This window comes from Galeopterus variegatus, unplaced genomic scaffold, assembly GCF_000696425.1.
Source record: "Galeopterus variegatus unplaced genomic scaffold, G_variegatus-3.0.2 Scaffold4587, whole genome shotgun sequence".
NCBI lineage: Eukaryota > Metazoa > Chordata > Mammalia > Dermoptera > Cynocephalidae > Galeopterus > Galeopterus variegatus.
Genome location: NW_007730698.1, coordinates 18,360 through 40,766, shown reverse-complemented (window position 1 = coordinate 40,766; position 22,407 = coordinate 18,360). Strand labels below are relative to the sequence as shown.

Below are 22,407 nucleotides of genomic sequence, written 5' to 3'. Positions count from 1 at the left end.
GAAGAAGCAACTGCTACACCAGATGACTAGACATCAACATAGAGATACTAGAAATACAAAAACCCAAGAAAATATGACACCACCAAAAGAATACAGTAATTCTCAAATGCCAGACTCTGTAGAGCAGGAAACCCTTGAAATGAGTGAAAAGGAATTCCAACCAGCAATCTTAAGGAAACTCAATGAAATACAAGAAGACTCAGACAACAAAAAGAAATGAGAAAAAATATCCAGGATATGAAGGAAGAAATTTACAAAGAGATTAATAACTTAAAAAAAGAAAGTAGCAAAACTCCTGGAACTGAAGGATCCACTCAACAAAATAAAAAAAGGAAAAAAGAATTTTTAAAAAATGAAAAAAATCTAAGAGAGCTAGCAGACAAACTTAAGCATGTAAACATCCAAATTATGTGTATCCTAGAAAGGGAGGAGAAATGAAAAGGCATTGAAAACCTATTCAATGAAATAATAATGGAAAACTTCCCACATATAGGGAGAGACACGGACCTTCAGATCCAGGAGGCTCAAAGATCGCCAAACAAATTCAATCCAAAAAGATCCTCTCCAAGACACAATATAGTCAAACTGGCAAAGCTCAAAGACAAAGAAACCTAAAAGCAGCAAGAGAAAAAAGTCAAGTCACCTATAAGGGAGCCCCCATCAGACTAAAAACAGACCTTGCAACAGAAACTCTACAGGCAAAAAAATAAATAATATGAGAAGTTATAATCAAAATACTAAAAGAAAAAAATCTGCCACCTAAAAATACTATACCCAGAAAGGATATCCTTTTAAAATGAGGGAGAAATAGTGTATTTTCCAGACAGACAAAAATCACGAGAGATCAACACTACACAAGCCCTGCAAAAAATCTTCAAGGGAGTCCTACATCTGGAGTCCAACAAATGATAATCACTACCACTAATACACAAGAAAGAAAAAACCCACTAGTAGAACAAAAAAGCAAACAATAATGAGGAAGAAACAAATCTTACCACCTCCAAAAACTAACAAGCATCACAAACAGACAATAAAGGGGGAACAAAGGAAAAAAAGGTATTTAAAACATCCCAACGAAAATTGATAAAATGTCAGGGGGTAAGACAATACATGTCAATAACAACCATAAATGTAAACAGATTTAACTGCCTACTCAAAAGACTCTAGCTGATTGTATCAAAAAGCTAAACCCAGCTATATGCTGTCTTCACTTGACTTACCTCATCTGTAAAGACTAATTAATAGTGAAGCGATGGAAAAAGATACACCACACAAATGGAAACCAAAAATGAGTAGGAGTACCTCCTCTTATATAGGATAAAATAGAATTTAAAGCAAAAACCATAAAAAGAGACAAGGCCAGTATATAATGATAAAGGAATCTACCTAACAAGAAGATATAACAATCATTAATATATATGCACCCAGCATTGGAGCACCCACATATATAAAGGAAATACTATTAGGCCTAATGAAAGAGATAGAAGAGATAGACCCCAATATGATAATAGGAGGGGATCTGAAAACCCCTCTCTCAGCACTGGACAGATCATCTAGACAACAAATCAACAGAAAAACAAAAGATTTAAAGCACACATTAGACCAATTGGACCTGGGAGATATCTACAGAACATTTCATCTAACAACTACAGAAGATACATTATTATCATCAGCACATGAACATTCTCCAGGATAGACCACATGTTAGGTCACAAATCATGTCTCAACAAATTTTAAAAATCTGAAATCATTTAAAGCATCTTTTTGGACCATAGCCAATTAAAACTAGACATCAATATCAAGCAAAACTCTAGAAACTAAACAACACGTGGAAACTAAACAACATGCTCCTAAACAACGTATGGGTCCAAGAAGAAATCAAACAAGAAATCAAAAATGTCTTGGGCTGGCCCGGTGGTGCACTGGAGAGTGCGCCGCTTGGGAGCGTGGTGACGCTCCCGCTGAGGGTTCGGATCCCATGTGGAGACCGGTTCCCGCTCACTGTTTGAGCGTGGTGCGGGCGCAACACCGAGGGTTGCGATCCCATTGCCGGTCCCCGGTACGGGCGTGACACCGAGGGTTGTGATCCCGTTACCGGTCAGTAAAAAAGACAAAAAGGAAAAAAAAAAAAAAAGAAATCAAAAATGTCTTGAAATTACTGAAAATAAAGACACATCATATCAAAACTCGTGGGATACTGCAAAAGCAGTACTAAGAAAGAATATTATTGCAATAAACATTTACATCGAAAGAACAGAAAGATCTAAAATAACAACCTAACACTACACTTCAAAGAACTAGAAAAACAAGAACAATCCAATTCCGAAATTAGTAGACAGAAATAATTAAGTTCAGAACAGAACTAAATAAAAAAGATACCCAACACATAATGCAAAAGATCAGTGAATAAACCAACAAAAAGTTGTTTTCTTTTGAGAAGATAAACAAAATAGACAAACCATTAGTTATGTTAACTAAAAAAAAGGAAAGAAATGACCCAAATAACATAAATCAGAAAGGAAAAAGGAGACATTACAACCAATAACACAGAAACACAAAGAATCATTTCAAACTATCATAAACAAACATATGCAAACATATTTAAAAACATGGAGGGAATGGATACATTTCTGGACACATACAAACTACCAAGACTAAACCAAGAAAAAATAGAAAACCTGAACAGACTAATAACAAGCAATGGGACTGAAGCAGTAATCAGCAGTCTCCCAACAAGAAAAAGCCTAGGACCGGATAGCTTGACTGTTGAATTCTACCAAACCTTTAAAGAGGAATTAATACAATTCTCTTCAAACAATTCTAAAAAATTGAAATAGAAGCCACTCACCCAAACTCATTCTATGAGGCCAGCATCACCCTGATACCAAAACCAGACAACAATACCACAAAAAAAGAAAACTGCAGGCCAGAATTTCTGATGAACATAGATGCAAAAATCCTCAACAAAATATTAGCAAACAGAATTCAGCAACACATCAGAAACATTATACACCATGATCAAGTGGGATTCATCCCAGGGACAGAAGGATGCTTCAACATATACAAGTTACTAAATGTGATATACCACATCAACAAAATAAAGAACAAAAACCATACAATTATCTCAATAGACACAAAAAAGAATTTGACAAAATTCAACATCTACGGTCCGGTACGGGGGCAACACTGAGGGTTGTGCTCCGTTGCCGGACACGGAAAAAGTCAAAAGACAAAAAAAAAAAAAAAAAAAATTCAACATCTGTTCATGATAAAGACACTCAGCAAATTAGGCGCAGAAGGAAGGTATCTCAACATAATAGCCATATACAACAAACCCAATGCCAATATCATCATGAATGGGGAAAAGCTAAAAGCCTTTCTCTTAAAAGCCTTTCTCTTAAGAGCAGGAAAAAAACAAGGATGCCCACTCTCACCACTCCTATTTATCATAGTGTTTGATGTACTAGCCAGAGCAATCAGGTCAGTGAAAGAAATAAAGGGCATTCAGATTGGAAAAGATAAAGTAAAACTGTCCCTGTTTGCAGATGACATGACCCTGTATGTACAAAAACGTAAAGACTCTACCAAAAAACTCTGTGAGTTGATAAATGATTTCAGTAAAGCTGCAGCATACAAAATCAACATGCAAAAATCAGTAGCTTTTTTATATTCCAATAATGAACAAGTAGAAATAGAAATCAATAAAGCAAGCCCATTTACAAAAGCTAACAGAAAATAAAATACCTAGGTATCATTTAACCGAGGAGGTGAAAGTTCTCTACAATGAGAACTACAAATCACTGCTGAAAGAAATTAAAGAGGACACAAAACGATGGAATGACATTCCATGCTCTTGGATTGGAAGAACTAACATTGTGAAAATGTCCATACTACCCAAAGTGATCTACAGATTCAATGCAATCTCCATCAAAATACTAATGACATTCTTCATAGAAATAGAAAAAACAATCCTAACATTCATATGGAATAATAACAAAAGACCCTGAATAGCCAAAGCAATCCTAACCAAAAAAATAAATAAAACTGGAGGCATTACACTACCTGACTTCAAACTATACTACAAAGCTATAGTAAGCAAAACATCATGTTACTGGCATAAAAACAGACACTCAGACCAATGGAACAGAATAGAAAACCCAGAAATCCACTCACATACTTACAACCAACTGATATTTGACAAGGGCAACAGGAGGATGCATTGGGAAAATGATGGCCTCTTCAATAAGTGGTGCTGTGAAAACTGGACACCCATATGTAGAAAAATGAAACTAGACCTGTACCTCTCACCATATACTAAAATTAACTCAAAATGGATTAAAGACATATGTAAGAACCAAAGCTATAAAACTGCTAAAAGAAAACATAGGGGAAACACTTCAGGAAGTAGGACTGGGCAAAGAGTTTATGAACAAAATCCCAAAAGCAGTCAAGTAGATGAGATATTGCATTGTTTTGGATGTGCTATGTATTGGTGGGAAGAGTCCCTCTCTCTGTCTCTCTGTCTCTCTCTCTCTCTCTCTCTCTTGCTTCCTCTCACCATGTAATCTGCTTGTACCTGTGGGGTGGCCTGTCATTTTCTGCCATAAGTAGAAGCAGCCTGAGGCCTGCACCAGATATAGCTGTCCCAGAATGTAAAGCCAAATAAACCTGTTCTTTATGAATTACTCAGTCTCAGGTATACAGTTATAGCAACACAAAAATGGACTAATACATGCATGAACAGAATGCAGCCAAGTTTCTTGCCAGTTCATAGCAAGGGTGATCTTTGCACCAGTTTCCAATAATTCCCTTCTCATTTATATCTGAAATCTTCTCAGAATGACCTTTACTATCCATATTTCTATTAGTAGTATTCAGCTCACCACCATGTAACCAATCTCTAAGACATCCCAAACTTTCCCTTGTCTTTTTGTCTTCTAAGTCCTCCAAACTCCTCCAACCTTTGCCTAATAACCAGTTTCAAAGCCACTTCCACATTTTCAAGTATTTGTTATAAGCAACACCCCACTTCTCTGGTATCAGTTTTCCGTTTTGACCTGTTTCTGTTGCTTATAAAAAAATACCTGAAACTGGGTGATTTATAGAAAACAAAATTTATTGCTTACAGTTTCTGAGGCTGGGAGGTCCAAAGTCCAGGGAACACATCTCGTGAGGGTCTTGGTGGTGGCAACAGTGAAATAGGGCTCTCACATGGCAGGAAATGACAGAGCAGAGAGAGGCTAACCTCTTATGTGCTCTTCTTTTAAAGCCCTCAGAACCATGCCACTAACCTCCATTATTAACCCATAAACTACAGCATGGTCCTACAATCTAATCACCTCTTCAAGGCCCCAGTTTTCAATTATCATAATAGGATTTCTCATCCTCAACAGTTACAGTGGGGATTAAACATTGGTGAGGTTGGGGGTCATCCAATCTACAGCAGATATCATCTCTCCCTAGTTAGACTGGCCAGTATCAAAAAGACAGAAAATAACAAATGCTGGCAAGGATTTGGAGAAAGGAGAACCCTCCTACACTGTTGGTGGGACCATAAATATGTGCAGCCATTATGGAAAATAGTATGGAGTTTCCTCAAACAATTGCAGATAGAACTGCCATATAATCCAGCAATTCTGCAGCTGGGTATATACCCAAAGGAATGGAAAACATCATGCCAAAGGGATACCTGCACTCCCATGTTTATCGCAGCTCTATTTACAATAGCTAAGAGTTGGAACCAACCTAAATGTCCATTGATGGATGACTGGATAAGAAAATGGGGTATATATACACCACGGAATACTACTCACCCATAAAAAGGAATGAAATTCTCCCATTTGCAGCAACATGGATAAGCTTCGAGAAAATCATGCTAAGTGATATAAGCCAATCACAGAAAGAGAAATACTGCATGTCCTCACTTATAAATGGGAGCTGAAAAAAAAGAGAAACAAAAAAAGAAAGAAGGAAAGATAGAACAATCACAATAATTCCTTGAACTCTCAAAAGGAGAGTATGGAACTGAGGACAACAGGGGAGGGGGAAGGGGGGCTCAGAAGAAATTGGTAAAGGACCACAAAAAATGATTACATTGTGTGATGACAAAATTTTAAAACAATTTAAATGAATAAAAAATACCTAGAAAGAAATCTAAAAAAAAATTTTAAAAAGAAACTAAGTTTATAAAGGCAAATAGGGGGAGAAAGGGAGAAGAGTAAGAACAGTGAAGGAAATGGAGACAGAGATGGAGTACACAGATACACAGAGACTCTATGGGAAGAACAGCTCGACTTTATGGCATTTAAGACATTTCCCTAAAGAATATTTGAAATGTGTTGTCTTAATTTTTTTTAGCTACAGGTACAATAGCGTCATCTCTTAAGAATCACCTTGCAAGTAATACATGGTGGCTCATAGAGACCATTAACTGGTTGCATCTGTCTCAGTCTGACTGGGAGATTGAAATCACACAGTAATTTGAACTCAGTAATTGAAACTTTCACATAAGGAATTCTTAACTATGACAGGGGATTGGATTAACAGTGAATTGGAGTGATTTCAAATTGGCTAGTAATAAGAATTCTACAAAATACAAGAATCACAGATATCAGGAGCAACCAATTCCCTTAGGGTTGAGATACAGCACCCAAGGAAGTGCCTCCCACCCAGGGCTGAGAATCACACCTTACTGGAGAAGGCACAGGTGTAGGTCAATGAAGGGCAGAGAATTTTCTGTAGTGCTCATTTGCTGGAATTTGCCAGAACCCATTCTTTGGAACATGTCTGAAATGAACCTTCAGTGAAGTGTCCTACCAGAAGCAGTCTACTACAAAACTGTCTCTGAGGGCACCAAGAAAAGCTACTGACCACTGCGCAAAGAAGTTAAGCACTAGTGAAGATGCCCAAGTGAATAGCCTGCTGAGCGAGCACACAGGAACCAGGAAGTAAAACCCTTCCTTCCGGACTTGCCTTTCCAGCACCCTCTACTGACAAAAGTTCAGTGCTAGATGGTAAAGGAAACGGATATTAAAGGGTTCAGGCCCATTTTCACAGAGCAGGCAAAAAAGGATGAATCTGAAGCTGAGGAGCAATAAATCGATAACTGGTACATTGGTTAACAAAGAAATACTCATATTGTTTTTAAGCAAGAGCCAAATTATAGCCCAGCTAGGTCAAATACATGTATTACCACATGTATTTCTGGACAAATTTGCTAGGATAAGAATTGTGTAGCTGTATCGCTTTGATTCTATTAGTTCATACTATATAAATTATTCCTCAGAATAACGATTTGACTTGTTAAAGTGGCCTTCGCTGTGAAAGTATTTTCACAGCTGCTAACTCACGTTACAATTGTGAGGTGGAAACTGCTAGCCTCATTTGATGGATGAGAACATAAACTACAAACACCAAAGATTAATCAATTAACCTAAGTTCATACAGCTATTTGACATTGCCCTTCCCTTCTACAGACCAACCTCTAGAGTCTTAAGTTCACTAATCTATTTGGCCAAACAAACACAAACGAGAACCTTTCAGGTTAGAACTCATCCCTATCAGAGAAGCCTAACCTATCACTGGGAATTGTTGATGGGTTTAGTTTACAACCTTCTCTCCTGCCCCAACCTCTTAAAATTGCTACGAGATAAACAATTTCAATTTACTTAAATTAGAAGCATATTAGGGGAATCTTACAACATTCAAGGATTATAACCAACAGTTTTGCAAACAAAATAGAGAGGAACATTATTATTGGCTAGGAATGACTATAAAAGTAAAGTTATGCTCACTTCAATAGTTTTCAAGGGAGTGTTTCCCATGCTTTGGGATTTTGTTGACCAGTGAAATTTCAAAAACATTTTGGGGTCCTAGATAGGGTAGCCAACTTTATTTTGCAAAGTAAAAACATTTAAAAGGCAATCCCTTATCCACGATTTCAAAATCCAAACATTTGGAAATCAAATTTCCCCTTTTTTCTTGCCTATAACTCATTTGGCAGCAAACTCTGAACTGACCTGAATTGATCTGGCAGAAAAGCCTGACCTGAACTGACATGAGGCTATTCACAGGCTTTTTCTCTCACTTAGTGTAAATATTCTTATGTCTCACTGTAGAAACATTACCGTAACTGATTATGGGGTGTCACCTCAGACCCTGCTGGTGCTGTTATGTAATTTATGATACATGGACTTTAATTACTGTCCTAAAATCCAAATAGAACCTTAATTCTGAAATATATATTGTCTCAAGGGTTTCAAAAAATAAGGGTACAGATTCACAATCCCTGATCACCATCTTTTATTAAAGAAAGGGCAAATGAGCATTTTAACAACCAAAAAGTATGAAGGACAATCTCAGAATAAAGGATGGTACTTTATAATCAATAAAGTTAACTTTCTGAGGAAAATCACTATACTGTTGTTTTTTGTATTTCACTGCAGACCTGTGACAATATCTGTAACGAACCAACTTGCATGTGCTAACTGGCACATGGGAACCACTGCCGTTGGAAATCATTCTACTCAAATGGCCCCACACTCAAAAGATAACCTTTGGAACCTTTTTGTTGTCTACGTCAGGACTGTCCCTATAGATAGGAATGAGTTAAGCCATTCTATGGTTCCTGCAGGCCATACATAGAGGATGCTTAAGCAGCAAAAGAGCTAGTGGTCATGTGAAATCCAACCAACAAAATTCTACATGTTTTTTTTTTTTTTTCTTTTTAAACTGTCTTTACTGAACAAATCAGAAGTGCCTACAACTCTGGTCCAAACCTAACTGAAAAGGTTCTTTGATCTTTAAAAAACTAATGCAAGGGCCGCCCAGTGGCGCACTGCTACAGTGCGCCACGTGGGAGCGTGGCGGCGCTCCTGCCAAGGGTTTGGATCCCACATACAGACCGGCTGCTCACTGGCTGAGCGAGGTGCGGGCGCAACACCGAGGGTTGCGATGCATTGCCGGTCACGAAAAAAGACAAAAAGGAAAAAAAAAAAAAAAAACTAACGCAAGTGAATGAACATATGTGTACAGGAATAAATCTAGAAAACCTAAAGATGTATCCTGATTGTTAGAACAGTGGTCAAGCTAGAAGGAAAAAACACCAGTAAACCATCTTATTGCATAAGAATCCTATGGCTTTTTCAGATTGCTTATTTCTGAACACTGCCTATTCTTTAAACAGTTTGATATATTAACAAACTAGACTACCTGAACATGTCAAATTCTATCTTAGCAGATGCTAATGAATCAAGTCTCCTACAGTTTAAAAGAAATAATTTAATCTGCATCTATAAACAAGGCAATAAATTATTTGGTTTGACATTTAATGAGTCCTACTCTGCATAAGTCACTGGGTTAGATGCAAAAAATGGATGGCTAGACAGGAGCATGTCATTTTCCTCATGGACTTTATGGTCTAGTTGAGAGAGACTATTAAAAAATAATTATTACACAATTGCTAAGTTTTATGATAGATGTGTAATAAAATGCAATGGGATGGAATGGCATGTAATTCTGTCAGAAGCAGGGTTCACAGTGCTAAGATCCAGCAAGAGCAAAGGCAGAGGAGGGTCTGAATAAACCTTTAGAGGCCTTAATTACAAAAAAGGCTATGGTGCCTCCCTCACATGTATTTCAAAATAAAAATAATTCTAAACTGTAAATTAAGTGTAAGGAAGTACAACAAAGATCTAATTTCTTTGATGATGACAAATGTGATGCTCATGAAATATCAAATACTCTTTTTTTTTCTCCTCATTGTTTGGTACCTATGCATGGTTGGTGCTCTGAGCATGTGCTTGATCTACCTTCTGGGTAATCCGACACTATCACAGAAATATGAAAGAATGTGGCATATTTGGGAAAAGGCAAATAATGCAATACTGTAACAGCATGGGGTACCAAAATGAGAAGTAGCAAAAAGTGGGGCTAGCAAAGATTTCTATGCCATGCTAAGGAACTAGGATTTTTTGAACTCATGTTTCTAACCCTAAATAACCAGGATAGGTTATTTATGCAATAGGTTTTAAAATTGTCTCCATTCAAAAATGATTATTATGCAAAAACAGTAGTGATTCTATAAATTATACCATAATTATCTGAAAAATCATCTTATTCCCAGCTGCCTCATTTTCTAACACCTTATTTCTGTAACATAATTAGGTAAAAATTAAGCCAGTAATAATGATAAACCAGTAAGCTAATTAATATTAATTTGAAGAAAAGTACTCAAATTAACAAGCAAAAATCCCATAAATTATAATAAAAATATGTGGATGTTGACTGCAGGAAAGCACTATTTACAAAAACCACCATGACAAAAAGTATGTAAGATAACTAAACATCTAACAGAAGGGTAATATATTCACTAAAAATCATGGTTGTAAGGGAAAAGGTGACAACAGCATAAAAGTCAAAGTACAGAAAATGTTCTTTCCCTTCCCCTTCCTGAACAGTTCAGTCCAAAACACATTAGTGGGGACAACCAAAGTAGGCATGCCCTGGGGAAAGGACATGGTGAAGACCCTTTGTGGGGCTTGAGAGGATGAGGAAAGTGTTACTGCAGGAAGACAGCATCAATATCCACCTAGCACAGTGAGTTGAGAGGTGAACAAAATGAGGAGTGTGTTCATACAGGGAAGCAGCAGCCACATCCAGGATTGCTGGAGGCCAAGCAGAGTGGAGAGGGAATTCAGAGTGTGGGAGGCAAGAGTGCATCAACAGGGCATTGGCTACATATGGGGGGATTGGCCAAATAATGGTAGAGATGCTTCTTAATGTCAACGACTGAGAGGTGAAATCATGGAAAGGGAGAAAACTAGAATGAACCCTATGGTATTAATCTGAGGTATTGGTGGGAACTCATGGTTTTCGATACATAAAGATATAGAAATATAGGTATAAATTGTGTGTGTGTGTGTCCTAGCTCTGTCCCCTGAAAGGACCTGAGAGCAATACTCCAATAGCAATGAGCACTCCTTGAACATAGATTTTGGTTCTAGTTACTATTCTCTACTAAAAGGAACCAGGATGGCTGATTTCAGAGCAAAGGTAGAAAAAGTACAAGATGAACCAGAATGTAAGGAAGCACTTGGAAAGTACAAGATGAAATTTGAATGTAAGTAAGAATGATGGAGGCATGTCAAAAGGACACAGAAAACAACTTGAAGGGGCTCTTACTGTCCAAATCCAGGACCATTTGGCAACAAAATAAATAACAGATTATAACTTTTTGAATAAAATAGGAAACTATGATCCCATGCTGATGCAATAAATACTGAAAATTTGATGAAGAATAAGATATTTATATGGTTTCAAAATACTCCCCACCTTCTTAGAAAGACCATTAATTAGAAAGAAGAAAAAATGTAACTTTACAGTGGAGAGGCCTAACAGATACCAACTTAATCTAGTTATCAAGTTTGTATAGGACAAATCAACACCAGGTGCCACCTGATAGAATGCAATGAGAAAAATACATGATCATTTCTATGCAATTCCTGCTGAAAAGCAAAACCTGAATGTAATCATGAGGAACCTTTAATACTAATGCAAACCGAGGAACATTCTACAAAATAACTGGTCTGCAGTTTTCAAAAGTGTCAAGGTCATGAAAGTCAGGGAAAGACTGAGGAAGTGTTCCAGATGGAAGAAAACCAAACAGGCATTACAATTAAATGCAACACGTGATTCTGAACTTTTTTTTTAATCAAGAACACTTTGGGGATAATTGGAAAATTTTTAATGGGCTTTGATTAGAATGTAGTAATAATGTATTAATGTTAATTTCCTGAATTTGATGGTTGAATTGAGGTTAGGTTATGTAGGAGAATGTTCTTGTTTATAGGAATTATACACTAGAGAATTTGAGGCTGATGAGCATTGTATAAGCAACTTATTGTAAAATGGTTCAAGAAAAAGAAATGTTCTATATACTGATCTTGCAGTTTTTCTGTAAATTTGAGAATGTTTCAAAAGAAAAAGTTTTGTAGATAGGAAAATGCTAACACAAATTTTGGTACACACATACAATAAAATAATACCTATGATGAGGCTGATGACAACAATTACAAGAACAAACAACATTTGAGTGCTTATTATGTTCCAGATAGTGTCTTAAGCATTTTATAAGCTACCCCATATAATACTACATAGAGTGATGCTGAAAAGAAATGGGGACACAGGAAAATACCCTTCATATATTAAGTGAAAAACACAAATAGAAAATAGTATGTATAAAATAAGCCCGTTTTTGTAATAATAATAACACACACATACATTTTATATGAATATAGACCAAAATGTTAACTGTAATATTATTCAACTGGATTATGTATGATTTGTATTTTCTTATTTTTTTCATATAACATGTTAAATGGGAAATGTTAACATTGCATTATTATTAAGAGAAAAGCATGATATGAAAAGACTTAAGGTATAAGTCCAATTTTGCTTTATAAAAAAAAAACAGGAAGAAAAAAATGACTGAATGAAATATACCAAAATGTTAACAGTAGTTAAATTTGAATGATGGGATTAGAAATTATTCTTTATTTATACTTTTCTATATATTTTAAATTTTCCATAATGAACATAGAGTGATTTTATAAGGAGAAATGTTATGTTTTTATTAAATGATTATTAGGAAGACTATTAACAATAGGAAGTATTAGCAGTATCACATTGTATAAGAAAGGTAAAATACAAAATTGCACATACATTATGACTGTGTTAAGTATACGCATGAACAATGGTTGAAAGAAAATATACCAACATAAACGGCTTGCATTAAAGTAGAGGGAATTATGTATGATTTTCTTTTCTGCATTTTTCAAAATTTCTTTATTTTTTGGGCCGGCCCGGTGGTGCACTGCTATAGTGCACCGCTTGCGAGTGTGGCGGTGCTCCCGCCAAGGCTTCGGATCCCACATACAGACCGGTTCCCGCTCGCTGGCTGAGCGAGGCGCGGGAGCAACGCCGAGGGTTGCGATCCCGTTGCCGGTCCCGGTCCGGTACGGGGACAACACTGAGGGCTGCGATCCGTTGCCGGACACGGAAAAAGACAAAAAGGAAAAAAAAAAAATGTCTTTATTTTTCATATATATAAAATATTAAACAATTATCTATAATGGGTAGAAATTCTCTTGTGTGGGGGGCATTGAAATAAGGATTTATGACAAATATTTTTTATTGAAATATAATTGATTATACATATTTGTCGGGTACAGAGTGGATGGTATTTGTGTATAATATGTGATGACCAAATCAGGAAAATTAGCATATTCATCATTGCAAAACGTAATCATTCTTTGTATCCATTAACCAATTTCTCCCTAACCCCCCTCCCCTTCTCTCATCTAGTAACCACAGTTCTGTTATGATTAATATTTTTGAAAACGATTTTTTTAATTGAAAAATAGCAAAACTCTAACACCCTCCAAAGGAAAACACACAGCATGGTATAGTTGACATTGGTATGGGTGTGGTGGGCCCAATAGCGGCCCCCAAAGGTGTCTGCTTCCTAATCCCTGGGACCTGTGAGTATGTTGCCTAACATGGCAAAAGAGACTATGCAGGTGTGATTAAGTTAAGGGTTGTGAGACGGGGAGATCATCCTGGATTATTCAGGTGGGCTCAATGTACTCTAAGGGCCCTTAAAGTTGGAAGAGGAAAGCAACAGATGTCCAAGTCATGAGATATGAGGAGAAATTGACTCATCATTGCTGGCATTGCAGTTGGAGGAAGAGGGACACTGGCAAAGGCATGTAGGTGGCCTCTAGAAGCTGGAAAAGGCAAAGAAATGGGTTCTCCTGCAGAGCCTCCTGAAAGTAACACAGTACTGCCTATACCTTGATTTTAGCCCCATGACCTCCAGAACTGTAAGATAATAAATCAGTGTTATTTATGGCCCTGAGGTTGTGATACCTGTAATTTGTTACAGCAGCAATAGGAAACTAATACATGGGGCTACATATAGCTAGAAAGAAGTCATGTAATGATTTGAGCGAGCAGTTTTAGGGGTAACAAAACAACTGAGGCAGGAGAGTGAATTAGAATTGAATTAACAATGTTGTTAACAGAAAGAGCTGTGCCCGGATGTACAAGAGTAACTCCAAAAGTTTATGGAAATTCATATTATCTTTTAATTCTATTTCTTCACGAACTTTTTGAAGTACCCTCATAGGTGTGTCATTAAGTATATGTTTAAGGCCAAATAATACACTAGAATTGCACTCTTAGCAAAGTTTAGAACAGATTCGGTTTAGTTTCCATTCTATTTTTATCCACCTCCCTATCTCTCATGATTATTAGATCAATACTTATTCTCTATCAAACCCACAGAAAAGAAACTACTGGAACTATTTAGCTAAGAGGAAAAGTATTTTACACATAAAAATGAACGGTAAAGCCTACACCAATTTAAATGTAAATATTAAGTTTATCACATGCACTATATAATACTGAAAATCTAACAGAATAGTTTTAAACATAGGTTATATTTTGCATTAAATGTGTGAAATGCAGGTTTCAGATAAAAATAACACTTAACTGCATCAAAAAACCTAGGTAATCACATCTTGGCTCTTTCCCTTGCTGTGTGAACTTAGAGAAGTTCTCTCACCTTTACCTGTCAGACACCGTGTCTTTGTACATTTAAGAGAGTTGAACACTATCTCTGCAATCTATTCCTATCTCTAAAGAAATGTAGTCTGTTATTCGTGGAGCCACAACTATTCTTAGAAAAACAAATAGCCTTAATTCTGCTTTCAATTCCTTTCAAAAAATCAACTTGAATTTATTCAGGGTCCATCTTCCAGGGAGAACAAAGTGATTCAAGCATATCATCTCATTAATTTTCAAGACAAGACAAAGAAAGCATTTCTGTTACGGAAAAAAAAGGAAAAAGAAAAAAGAAAGAAACTGGTGGCAAGTTAAATAAACTGCCACTGCTATGTTGGCAGAACCAAGACCAAAAAACAGGGCTTTTCCAACTCCAAACTCAGTATTGCATTCTGCTTTTTTAACAGAAGGCTAAATCAGGTAAATTGCCCTTAATGGGAAATGAATAGGAGTATGGGACCAAAACTAGTATTTATGAATTTTCCCCTTTATGTCACACGGTCAAAGGATAAGTGTAACATGGAGGAGCAGGCAGTGGGGTCTGGAGATCAAATAGCTATTTCTCCCTAAAGGCCTTCTCAGTTTTAGCACTGCCTCAGGGAACCTAGAGAGAAAAGTGTATTCTAGATTGCCTTCCACCAACTCAGAACAGCCACCCAAGCTTAACAGGGCAAAAGTGGGAGCCAAGCCAAGCCAAGCCTGAGAGGCCTGCCAACTCTGGACAATGGCTGATCTCAGATAAGTTTGGACAAAGTTATATATTGGTATTTGCAATAATGTGCCAGGGAAAATAAATGACACCATCTACATTTAGACAGCTCTTCTTGTCAAAAATAACTTTAAATTTTATTTGAATTCACTTCACCGCCTCTGTTACTTGTTTCACCTAAAACAGATTGCGAAAATCACTAGAGGATTTCTTTCTAGCTATCTATAGCCCGTATCTATGTCAGCTATGCCATGCTGTGCTGATACAGGAAAACGTCTTCACCTTCAGGATAATTCATTTCATAACACAGCATGCATACATAGATAGTCAGGAAAGGAGAAAGACATGTTTCCTTTCCCTCAATGTCAGATTAAGGCCTCAGGCTCTCAGTGGAGACCCATAGCAGGGCTATTTGTGGATAACAAAGCTTTAAATTGCCATAGCTAAGCCCCAAAGGTAGGCATGGAAACTATAATCCAATGCAAGATTTTCTAGGGGAAAAAATGTATTACTCTTTTTCTTTTCATTGTAATCTGAATTGATGCAATCATAGAAAGAAAATGAAGTGCTGCGGGGAGGGATGTGGTCAAATTATCACACAGCACTGATAACTAGAAAGATAAGGAAAAACTTTGTCCTCTGGCTATATATTTTTTAAAAGCATTCACATTAATTAAGGCTCTGAATTATTTCATGGGTCTATATTCCTTGTCACATGTAACCAAAAATAGAACATGACACAACTGTCATTTAGGATTTGGAAATTTTACATAATCTTGTAACACTCACCACCTTACAACTGCACTTTTTGGAAAGATGAAAAGGAGATAAAATGAAATACTTAAAAAGGAGGAAATCAGGATAATTACTCTGTTTATCATCACACAACGTAATCATTTGTGGTCCTTTACTAATTTCTCGCTAACCTCCACTTCCCCCTTTCCCACCTCTGGTGGCCTCAGTTCTGTTCTCTCCTTTGGAAAATTCAATGAATTAATGTGGTTGCTGTATCTTTCTTTTCATTCATTTATTTATTTTTTAATTATTTTTATTTATACATATTTATGGGGTACAGAGCTATCAGTATTTGTCTACAGTATGTGATGATCAAATCAATATGATTAGCATGTTCATCATTACAAATCATATTTACTTTTTGTGAGACTTACCCAATTACTCCCTATCAGCTCTTCCCCTCCCCCTTTCCCTCCTCTAGTAACTATAGGTCTGTTCTCTCCTTCTGAAAGTTCAACGTTTTATTGTGGTCTGTCTTTTTTCTTTGTTAGCTCCCATTTATGGGTGATGGCACACAGCATTTCTCTTCCTGTGCCTGGCTGATTTCATTTGTAATTTTCTCCACGCTCACCCACATTGTTGCGAATGGCAGAATTTCATGCTTTTTTATGGCAGAGTAGTATTCCATTGTGTGTATATACCCCATTTTCCTTATCCAGTCGTCCATCAATGGACATTTAGGTTGGTTCCAACTCTTGCTTATTGTCAACAGAGCTTCAGTAAACATGGTAGTACAGGTTTCCCTTCAACACGATGATTTCCATTCCTTTGGGTATATCCCCAGCAGTGGTATTGCTGGATCGTATGGCAGTTCTGTCTGTACTTGTTTAAGGAACCTCCATATTGTTTTCCACAATGGCTGTACTAATTTACAGTCCCACCAACATATTGCACACAGGTATTGATATTCAATACTGTACTTCACAGATATGTACAATCATGTGTTAAAAATAAATAAATAAAAATCCTGCTACATAGAAGCATTTATCCTGACTTCCCTGGCAGCATACCTAAGATACCCACAGAAATTGGAAATATTCTTTATCATCCCTGCAAAAGGCAGGGTAACCACTTTCTTTTCTACAAAAAAAAAAAAAGGGAGGGGGTGGAGGGCACAAAGGTGGAGGTATCTGCTCCAGGATGAGTATTAATATCTTCATACTGAGTCCAGGATGGTATCATGGCTTTCAGTGTGATTTTTTAAAAAAATTATATAAATAATAAATAAAAAAGATGAAAGTGAAAACATTTTAAGGAAAAAATTGCTTTGATCAATTATGGCATTAATATATCAGCATAAATGTATGCACACCAAAAACAAGCAAAATTGGCTTGGCCTTAGAGTAAACACCATGAGTAGCTATTATAATGACTCTTTTCAATACAGCTTCTCTCACTATTGCGACTTTGACCACCACTACTGACACCACAGATAAAAGAGTCAATAACATGGGAACCATAGGAAAGCAACACCTAATTCTGATTGGAAGAGGCGGGGTGGTACATTCCTTTTCATTCACTTCCTGCCCTGTCTCATCATGGGAAGGGTTTAACCATTAACTACCTATGACAAATTAGTTTTAGGTAATAGGACAACAGGACAGGTGACATAGGACAGTCAAAACTCCCATCTTCAGGGATCTCATAATCCACAAAAGGAGACAGACTGTCACATGGTTAAATGCACAGAGTCTAGAGCTGGACAGACTTGCTGCATTTGAACCCTGAATCCATGCTTAACTGTGCAACCTTGAACAAATTATTTAATCTCTCTGTGCCTCAATTTCCATGTTTATAAAATGGGAATAAGGATTAGTACCTACTTCATAGCACTATTAGGAGAAAAAGATAAATTAATATATATAAAAGATTTGTACCTGGAACAAAGTTAATGCTATTTAAGTTACCTATTATAATGACTCCTGTCAATACAACTACCACTACTATTGGGACTTTGATCACCACTGACACCACAGAGATCAGAGTCAATGATATGGGAGCCATAAGAAAGGGATTCCTAATTCTGCTTGGAAAAGGCAGTGGCGTACACATCAGAAAAAGTTTCACAGAGGAGTTAATACCTGTGCTGGGTCCTGGAGGATAAACAGGAGTTGGTTAAGCCAAGAACATGAAAGAAAGCATTCCAGAAAGAAGGATGGAAATTATTAGGGAACATGTCACCTTCCAATGTTGGGGGAGGCTGCAACACATGCTCTGGGCAGGAGATGATGTTGGTGAGGTAGAGAGGAGCCATATGAGAGGACTTGCCACACTGGGAGCCACTGGAGAAATCTAAACAAGGAAACGATATGAACATATTTACATTTCAGAAAGATCATTATGGCTGCAATGAGAGGGATAAACTATAAGGGGTGGGGGGGTGGACTAAGACTAGAGGGGGCTAAGACTAGAGGCAAAAAAAAAAGGATATTATAATAATCTAGGTGACAAATCACATAGATCTGAACTAAAGAAGTAGTAATAAGAATAAATGGCTGAAAGAACAGATTGGAGAAATAACTAGGAAGGGGTAACAGGAGTTGGTGACTGACTGAATATGAGGGGATGAGAAAAAGAGTCTAGGATGATGCCCAAGTTTCTGACTCAGGCAACTGAGTAAATGGTGGTGTCATTAAATGAAGCCAAGACTATAGATGAGGAGGCAGGTAATGGGGGCTAAGATTAGACAGGTTTGGACATGTCGTGTTTACAATACTGGGGAATCTTCACCTGTTGAATAAACACTTGCATTTATGAATTCCAAAATATTAACAGTGCTTTTGGAGCAGCGGGATTGTAATTTTTCTGTAATTTTTCCAAATACTTCACAATGAGCATAAATTATACAACTGGATGAAGAAAACGTAGATAAATACATGAATGTTCAATTTTAAATAACAAATAGCTAATAGCCTCTGATCCTGCCACCCTCAACTTACTGCTAAATATCTTGTAGACAGGAAGAGTCAGAACAACCAGCATCAGCACTGAATCTGAGACCTGGCAGAGGTGCTGCTTTTTAAAGCAGCGAGAGTGCTGTCCCTGTCTACTGTGTGCCCCTTTTCTACAACACACCATTAATACCTCTACTGTGTTTACATCAAGTCAGAAATTACAGCTCCTGGAATATATTAGCCTGTGCATCAGGTTCTGAAAACGTGGCATATTGATTTCTTATTGCCATTGTGGCAAATGGCAACAAACTTAGTGGCTTTAAACAACACCAATTTACTATCTTACAGTTCTGGAGGTTAGAAGTCAAAAATCAATTGTTGACATAGCTTCAGGAGAAAATTAGTTTCCTTCCCTATTCCAGCTACTAGAGTCCACCTGCATTCCTTGGCTTGTGGCACCTTCCTACATCTTCAAAGGGCATCACATCAACCTTAGGATCCATCATCACATCTCCTTTTTCTGACTCAAACCATTGTCCCTCTTATCAAAACTCTTGTGATTAGATTGGGCCCACCTAGATAGTCCAAGATAATCTCCCCATCCCTTAATTTAATCACATCTGCAAAGTTCTTTTTGCCATGTACAGTATCATAGTTACAGGTTCTGGGAATTACGATGTGGACATCCTTGGGAGGCTATTATTCTGTCTACCACAGGTAGTATTTGTCAGATTTCTTCATTATAAAGGTACCATTTTTTCCATTCCACACACTTCTTTGGAAGTGAATCATCAAATCCACACCCAAGGGGGAAGGAAGATGAAGTTCCACTTCCTGGGGGTGGTGATATATATATATAGATAGATAGATAGATACACACAACACACACACATAAAATGTGTAATTCTTCTGTATGGAAGACTTTTCTCCCCCATTTATTTGTTTATTTAATTGTCTATTTCTATCAGTATCAACTTGTGGATAAAAGTCAGAGAAAGGGATGGATGCAATATGTTTATTGCAGGAGTAAAGGCAAAAGATAATAGCAGTTTGGACTAAGGTAATGGTAACTGGAGATGGAGAGAAGTAGAGGAAACATAACTTCACCAAGGAAGCCTGCCCTGACCTTTCAAGACCAGGTGAGTATATATGTTACACTCATTCAATAGCAGTCTATACTTTCTTTTCACAACACTTGAGAAATACAATTACTTGTGTGTATTCCCCACTAGGCAGGTAACCATGTGTTATCATTCACTGCTATATCGCTAGCACCTTGCACAGAAAGTGGTACATAACATTTGTTAAAGGGATAAAAATACAATTATACAGTGATTGGCACTCTTTCTCCTGTATTGCAAATACCAGACAATATTGTGAACTATGTTTTATCTATCAAAGAGTACTTTTAAAATATGGGATCACTATCAGAGCATTACACATCATTGCAGAAGTCCTTATTAGATCTAGGAATGCCATCGGAAACATCACCACCACCACAACAAAGTGACTCAATACAATGTGCCCTTCTAGATATTACCATAATGTGTGTATAAGGTTGCTTGTTCAGATTAAGATGCCATTTGCAACAAAGCAAGCCATGTATGGTTGACCTCTCCTTGCAACTCATAAAGCACTGGCATGAAACTTCATATAGGGTAAAATATATGATGGATGGCAGATTATAAGACTAAAAACACCCAAGTACCAAGAGGTTAACACCCTTCTGCATTGCCCTTCCCACACTTAACTCTTTATCCTTCCACCTGTTTTATTAACTTTTCATAGCATTATCCTCCATGATACAAATTTGATTATTATCTGACTACATCCCCACCCCAAAAATATAAGGTCAATGAGAAAAAGGATTCATCACTTTTTATCATGTTTTAGCACACGATAATGTTTACCACTTAGCAGTGACACCATAAATATTTGTTGAAATATAAACATAACAAATTATTAGATTTTTCTGACTAGCCCATTCATTTATTTACTAATAATTAATGAGCAATTACTATGTGCCAGACATTGTGTTAAGTGATAAGGATACATTTCTTTCATATACTCATTATCTTATTGAAGAATCACTTTGGCAAATTTTTAAACATCCTATTAAGTGTATGTTAAATATATAGAACAATTTGGGAAGAATTTCACTTCCCAACATTTAATTTTTTAATCAAGGACCACAGTATGTCTGTTTTTTAAATGTTGTCTTTCCTGTCTCTGAGCAGAATTTTAAAACTTTCTTCATATAGGTCCTAGATGTTGTCGGGGTTATAACTAAATATTTATGTATTGTGGCAATTGTAAATGGATTGTTTTCCATTATATCTTCTTAATGGCTATTTCTTTTTTTTTTTTCCTTTTTGTCTTTTTTCGTGTCCGGCAACGGATCGCAACCAACCCTCAGTGTCGCGCCCGTACCGGACCAGGACCGGCAACGGATCGCAACCCTCGGTGTTGCTCCCACACCTCGCTCAGCCAGTGAGCGGGAACCGGTCTGTATGTGGGATCCGAACCCTCGGCGGGAGCGCCACCATGCTCCCAAGTGGCGCACTGTAGCAGTGCGCCACCGGGCTGGCCCTTAATGGCTATTTCTAATACAGATGAAAAGTAATGTTTTTTCAATTTTCATTTATATCCAACAACTTTTTGTAACTTAGTTATCCTATCAACTAAGGAGTTGTTTTTAAGGCTTAGCTTTTATAGGTATATAAGCTTATCCCCTTTTTATTTATTTCTATTTTTATTGTATATATTTAAGGTATACAACATGATGTGTTGGTATATTTGGAGTAAAATGATTACTGCAGTCAAATATATTAACATATCCATCATTTTATATAGTTGCCTTTTTTGTGTGTGGTAAGAGCACCTAAAATTTACTCTTATTAGTGAATTTTCAGTATACGATTCAATATTATTAACTACTGTATTCATGCTGTACATTAATTACACCTCTACACTTACTCATCCTACATAACTGCAAGTGTGTATCCTTTCATCTATTTCTCCCTTATTTCTTCCCATTCCCTGCCAATAGTAACCATGTTTCTACTCCATTTCTATTTGACTATCTTTTAGATTCTGCATAAGTGAGATCATACAGTATTTGTCTGTGTCCGCCTTACTCACTTAACATGATGTCCTCCAGGTTCACCCATGTTGTCACAAATGGCAGTATCTCCTTTTGTAAAGACTGAACAATATTGCATTAAATATTATATACCTCACAATTTCTTTATCCATTCATCTATTGAAGATTGTTTACATATCTTGGCTACTGTGAATATGCTGCAATGAACATGAGAGGGAAGGTATCTCAATTAGGTGCTGATTTTATTTTGGCGAAGTATCTATCCAACCAAGGGATTGCTGGGT

General features: G+C 36.9%; 1 protein-coding gene across 1 annotated transcript in view; it reads right to left on the bottom strand.

The window, feature by feature from the left end:
* The window catches only part of KLHL13 (kelch-like family member 13), a 117,066-nt gene extending 98,717 nt beyond the window's left edge, over window positions 1-18,349 (bottom strand). Inside the window, exon 1 of the mRNA XM_008587914.1 lies at window positions 18,308-18,349. The gene's annotated coding sequence lies outside the window, so the exon portion shown is untranslated. The remainder of the gene's footprint in view (window positions 1-18,307) is intronic.
* Between the last annotated feature and the right edge of the window lie 4,058 nt (window positions 18,350-22,407).